Raw genomic sequence first — 6,668 nt, 5'->3', positions numbered from 1 at the left:
GCTGAGGCAAGCCTACCAGAAAACCAGAGAGGCGAACGGCCGCTCCGGGTCAGAGCCCCAAACATGCCGCTTCTATGATGAGCTGCATTCCATTTTAGGGGGTTCAGCCACCACTACCCCAGCAGTGTTGTTTGACTCCTTCAATGGAGATGGAGGCAACACGGAAGCAGGTTTTGGGGACAAAGAAGATGATGATGATGATGAGGTTGTAGATAGCTCACAGCAAGCAAGCGGAGAAACCGGTTTTCCTGACAGCCAGGAACTGTTTCTCACCCTGGACCTGGAGCCAGTACCCCCCGAACCCACTCAAGGCTGCCTCCTGGACCCAGCAGGCGGAGAAGGGACCTCCGGTGAGTGTACCTTTTAAAATACTATACTTGGTTTAAAAGCAAGCATGTGAAAGGATTAATTTGCCCTGGCATTCGCGGCTCTCCTGGATGTACTCCCAAAGACTTTGCAAAAGGTTTCTGGGGAGGGCAGCCTTATTGCGTCCTCCATGGTAGGACACTTTACCACTCCAGGCCAGTAATATGTACTCGGGAATCACTGTACAACAAAGCATTGCAGTGTATGTTTGCTGGCGTTCAAACAACATCCATACTTTATCTCTCTGTGTTATCCTCAGGAGAGTGAGATATCATTCATGGTCACCTGGTTGAAATAGGGTGCTTTTCTTCAGGGACACTCAGAGGTGCCCGTTCCTGCTGGGCTGTTTGCCTGTGGCTGAACAGAAATGTTCCCCGCTGTTAGCCACAGGGAGGGCGGAGGGTTGAGGGGGTAGCCACACGATGTGGGGAGGCAAAATGCGACCTTGTAACGAAAGCACATTTGCTATGTATGTAATGTTAATAGCAAGGTTTACCCTGAAAGAGTGTAGCCACTGTTTTATAAAATGTGTCTTTTTAAATACTGCTGTCCCTTTTTTTTCTCCACCAGCTGCATGTGTTTCAATGATCACAGGATCTTCTCCTTCCCAGAGGCTAGTGAAGATTAGAAAGAAAAAAAACCACACTCGTGATGAAATGTTCTCTGAGCTCATGCTGTCCTCCCACACTGACAGAGCACAGACGAATGCGTGGAGGCAAATAATGTCAGAGTGCAGGAAAGCATAAAATGACTGGGAGGAGAGGTGGTGGGCTGAAGAGAGTAAGTGGCGGGCTGAAGACATGGCTGAAGCGCAAATGTGGCGGCAGCGTGATGAGAGGAGGCAGGATTCAATGCTGAGGCTGCTGGAGGATCAAACCAGTATGCTCCAGTGTATGGTTGAGCTGCAGCAAAGGCAGCTGGAGCACAGACTGCCACTGCAGCCCCTGTGTAACCAACCGCCCTCCTCCCCAAGTTCCATAGCCTCCACACCCAGACGCCCAAGAACGCGGTGGGGGGGGCTCCGGCCAACCAGCCACTCCACCACAGAGGATTGCCCAAAAAACAGAAGGCTGGCATTCAATAAATTTTAAAGTTGTAAACTTTTAAAGTGCTGTGTGGCATTTTCCTTCCCTCCTCCACCACCCCTCCTGGGCTATGTTGGTAGTAATCCCCCTATTTGTGTGATGAATGAATAAATAATGCATAAATGTGAAGCAACAATGACTTTATTGCCTCTGCAAGCGGTGATCAAAGGGAGGAGGGGAGGGTGATTAGCTTACAGGGAAGTAGAGTGAACCAAGGGGAGGGGGGTTTCATCAAGGAGAAACAAACAGAATTTTCACACGGTAGCCTGGCCAGTCATGAAACTGGTTTTCAAAGCTTCTCTGATGCGTACTGCGCTCTCCTGTGCTCTTCTAACCACCCTGGTGTCTGGCTGCGCGTAACCAGCAGCCAGGTGATTTGCCTCAACCTCCCACCCCGCCATAAACATCTCCCCCTTACTCTCACAGACATTGTGGAGCGCACAGCAAGCAGTAATAACAGTGGGAATATTGGTTTCGCTGAGGTCTAAGCGAGTCAGTAAACTGCGCCAGCGCGCCTTTAAACATCCAAATGCACATTCTACCACCATTCTGCACTTGCTCAGCCTGTAGTTGAACAGCTCCTGACTACTGTCCAGGCTGCCTGTGTATGGCTTCATGAGCCATGGCATTAAGGCGTAGGCTGGGTCCCTTGAGGTTTATGTACTCGCCGGCTTGGTGCTCCGGTGCCAAGATAGGGATATGGGTTCTGTCTATGGCCCCACCACAGTTAGTGGATGGCTTTGCTGCTATGGGATTCCCTATGACCTGCACATTTCCCAGGGTCACTACCCTTGGTATCAGCAGATCTTTGATTGTGTGGGCTACTTGCATCACAGCAGCCCCCACAGTAGATTTGCCCACTCCAAATTGATTCCCAACTGACCGGTAGCTTTCTGGCGTTGCAAGCTTCCACAGGGCTATCACCACTCGCTTCTCAACTATGAAGGCTGCTCTCATCTTGGTATTCATGTGCTTCAGGGCAGGGGAAAGCAAGTCACAAAGTTCCATGAAAGTGCCCTTACGCATGCGAAAGTTTCGCAGCCACTGGGAATCGTCCCAGACCTGCAACACTATGCGGTCCCACCAGTCTGTGCTTGTTTCCCAAGCCCAGAATTGGCGTTCCACAGCATGAACCTGCCCCATTAGCACCATGATGCATGCATTGGCAGGGCCCATGCTTTCAGAGAAATCTGTGTCCATGTCCTGATCACTCACGTGACCGCGCTGACATCGCCTCCTCGCCCGGTATCGCTCTGCCAGGTTCTGGTGCTGCATATACTGCTGGATAATGCGTGTGGTGTTTAATGTGCTCCTAATTGCCAAAGTGAGCTGAGCAGCCTCCATGCTTGCCTTAGTATGGCGTCCGCACAGAAAAAAGGGGCGGAACGATTGTCTGCTGTTGCTCTGACGGAGGGAGGGGGGACTGAGGACATAGCTTACAGGTTGGCTTACAGGGAATTAAAATCAACAAAGGGAGTGGCTTTACATCAAGGAGTATTTCAGGCAGGACTTCACGGAGGGTTCCAATAAGAAATGGTGCACCTAAGTAATTGTTCTTATTGGAACAAGCAGGTTGGTCTGGCCTCTGATTGATACATGGCTAGATTTACCTCGCTGCACCTTCTCTGTGAGTGACTGCAGTGTGACCTAGAGGAATGAGTCCCCTAGACGGGGGGGGGGGGAAGCAAATGAGTACAAAACAAATCTGGTCTATTTCTTGTTTTGATCCACTCCATCTATCTTTTACATCTTTGGCTGGCAGCAGACGGTACAGAAGGACTGCAAGCCATCCGCATCTCATGGCTGCTCGGCAGAAGACGGTGCAGTAGGACTGCTAGCCATCCTCATCTCTTGCCTGCCTGGCAGAAGATGGTACAGTAGGACTGCTAGCAATCTGTATCGCCTGCCTGCTCACCATAAGATGGTTCAATAGGACTGACTGCAGGACTAAAGAGAATGACCTGGTCAAGTCACTCCAAATTTAGTCCCTGCGCCCATGCCTGCCCAGGCGCTCCTGGCTGACGTGGCCAGGAGCACCTCGGACATGATGATGATGGCTACCAGTCGTACTGTACCATCTGCTGCCACAAGGCAATGGGTTGATGCTGCTGTGTAGCAATGCAGTACCACGTCTGCCAGCACCCAGGAGACACCCAGTGACGGTTACCTGAGTGGGCTCCATGCTTGCCGTGGTATGGCATCTGCACAGGTAACTCAGGAAAAAAGGTGCGAAACGATTGTCTGCCCTTGCTTTCACGGAGGGAGGGAGGGAACGGGGGCCTGATGATATGTACCCAGAACCACCCGCTACAATGTTTTAGTTAAACATGTTAACAAAAACAAACCCAAAGAATCCCTTCCCCTCTCAACTGCTCAGCTTTCACTCTCTTGGCTCTTGCACTGTCTTCATTGTATTGTAGTTCTTCAGTCACCTGTTTCCCAATCTTTTAAAAACAAGTAGATTAACAAATAAATAAAAAAGGCAAACTTCTGGGATTTCTGTGCATATCATTAAGAAACAAAAATGACCAGATAGTTTTTTTCCTATTGTCAGGTCGCCTTCAGTTAGGATAATAGAGCCCTTCCCTCTTTGTAATGCCCCTTTGTTTATTACTGGGGAGTTATGTCTCCCCTAAATCACATTTTCTCTTGAAACTAGAAAAGAGAAGAAGGGCAGATGAGGAGGAGACTCACAGGAAGTGTGTTCTGAATGGCCAGAATAAGACCAAGCGCGGGGGGGGGGGGGTGTTAAACCAATTTATTTCTCGTGAAACTTTGGACAGGCAACTGCAGCACAGACAGATCACTCCTCTCCCACTCCGACGAAAAAAAAAAAAAAGTGACAGCAGCACCATGGAGCAAATTTGGAAAACTGTACGCTATTCAATATGAAATGGTGCATGAAAATAGTGTTAAGATTCTGTCTTGAACTGACAGAAGTGGTGAAAAAATAAGGCACAACTTTTAGCGCATCCTCCCCTCTCCATTATGCACTGCCGGAGACTGAGTAATAGCTCTGAAGTGCACACTAGATAGAGCACTTTACACCCCAGTGTGTGAATATTTACACAATGAGAGCTGCTTCATTTGAATGTGCTGAAAAATTACGGCAGATAATTAATTCCACTTACTGATTGGACATGTGGAGGGGGGAACTAGAACTGTCAAAATAGGCAGGGACAATTATAAGGCAAATGCACCAGCTCTGCCATCTAACAATAGCTAGGGAAGGGGTGAACTGAGATCCCTGCTTATTATGCAAAATAGTCTCCCTTTGAGTTGGACCAGTCACAGGAACATAGGCCTAGAAGGGACCTCCTGATTCATTGGGTTGCCTGCAACAGCAGGGGACTGGACTCAGTCATAATCCTATCCAAGTGAGGGACAATAAGTAGCTAGGCTTCTCCAGGAGCGAGGTGAGGACCAGGCTGAGACACCCAGCATCACAGCTTGGTCCCTGCTTTCTCGTTGTTCCATGGGGGAAGGCAGCTAAGCAAGCCAGCCCCATTCATGATGTAGCTTACTTCCCCCTCCTCACTGTCCTATCCCCTGTACTGGGGGGAAACAGAACTATCCCCTTCCCCCACACACACCCCACCTAGCCATCTGCGTGGGAGGGGGAGCAGCAGCTCAGCAGATGCTCTCTGCCAGTCTGACAATGCAGCCAATCTAGCCAAGTGAGCTTGATGGGTTTCCACATAGGGCAAGAATTGGCTCCCTTCTTTCCCCACGAAAAGCCCATGAAAGCTCATGCTCTAATAAATTTGTTAGTCTCTAAGGTGCCACAAGTGCTCCTGTTCTTTTTGTGGATACAGACTAACACGACTGCTACTCTGAAACCCTTCTTTATTTGCCTGTCATTGTTTTCCTTCTTCTTTGCAGTTAGAGAGACACACACGGGAAACAGTGCTCTCTAACCCCAACACACAAACACAGTTTGTGAAGCCCATTAGAAAATTCACATACTTTACAACATAAAGTGGTGTAGGGTGTTTATTATGTGGATCATTATGCTCAGTCCTGTTGAATTTTCTTCAGCATGTTTTTAGAGTCTTTGTGAATTACCCGAGAAGTTCGACCTTTCTTGGAAAGCTCACCTGGAGTGTTATGAAAATGGCACACAAATGGCATTTTATTTTATACTAACCTGTAGTAAACTTGAAAAGCAAGAATCATTTAAAAAAAGTAATTTCTGGCTGATTTCTAGGAGACGGTAACAGAGTGAAGAATCCCATCTCTTTCCTTTATAAAATACCTTTTTGAAAGACATTTACAAGTGACTGGTATATTTTTGCTACGGGAGTTATGCAGGTAAATCCTCAAATCAGAATTAGATTACCTCCCTTTGTTCTTCAAATTGAAACCAGGCTGAAATTTGACATGCAAGTTCTAGCATAAGACTATTGGGGGAGGAATTTCTTTAAAAAGATGAGGTTGTAATTGGATTGTTATTTATTGGTATCACAGTGTCTCCCAGAGATGCCAATCGGGGCCGAGGTGCCAGAGGCTACAAGTCAAAAAGCCCCAGGGAGCTCAGAATCTAGGTTCATGACAATTCTCAATAAGTGGGCAAAACAGACAAAGGGAGGCAGATAGGCCATGAAAAAAGTTAATGCGGTCTTGGGATGCATCAGGCGAGGTATTTCCAGTACAGATAAGGAGGTGATAGTACCGTTATACACGGCACTGGTGAGACCTCATCTGGAATATTGTGTGCAGTTCTGGTCTCCCATGTTTAAGAAGGATGAATTCAAACTGGAACAGGTACAGAGAAGGGCTACTGGGATGATCCGAGGAATGGAAAACCTGTCTTAAGAAAGGAGACTCAATGAGCTTGGCTTGTTTAGCCTAACTAAAAGAAGGCTGAGGGGAGATATGATTGCTCTCTATAAATATATCAGAGGGATAAATACCACAGAGGGAGAAGAACTATTTAAGCTCGTTACCAATGTGGACACAAGAACAAATGGATATAAACTGGCCATCAGGAAGTTTAGACTTGAAATTAGACGGAGGTTTCTAACCATCAGAGGAGTGAAGTTCTGGAACAGCCTTCCAAGGGAAGCAGTGGGGGCAAAAGACATATCTGGCTTCAAGAGTAAGCTTAATAAGTTTATGGAGGAAATGATATGATGGGAAAGCCAATTAATTTTGGCAATTAATTGATCTTCTACTACTAGCGGTAGATATGCCCAATGGCCTGTGATGGGATGTTAG

The sequence above is a fragment of the Lepidochelys kempii genome, chromosome 2 (assembly GCF_965140265.1).
Source record: "Lepidochelys kempii isolate rLepKem1 chromosome 2, rLepKem1.hap2, whole genome shotgun sequence".
In the NCBI taxonomy this organism is placed as follows: domain Eukaryota; kingdom Metazoa; phylum Chordata; order Testudines; family Cheloniidae; genus Lepidochelys; species Lepidochelys kempii.
This window is presented reverse-complemented; position numbering follows the sequence as displayed.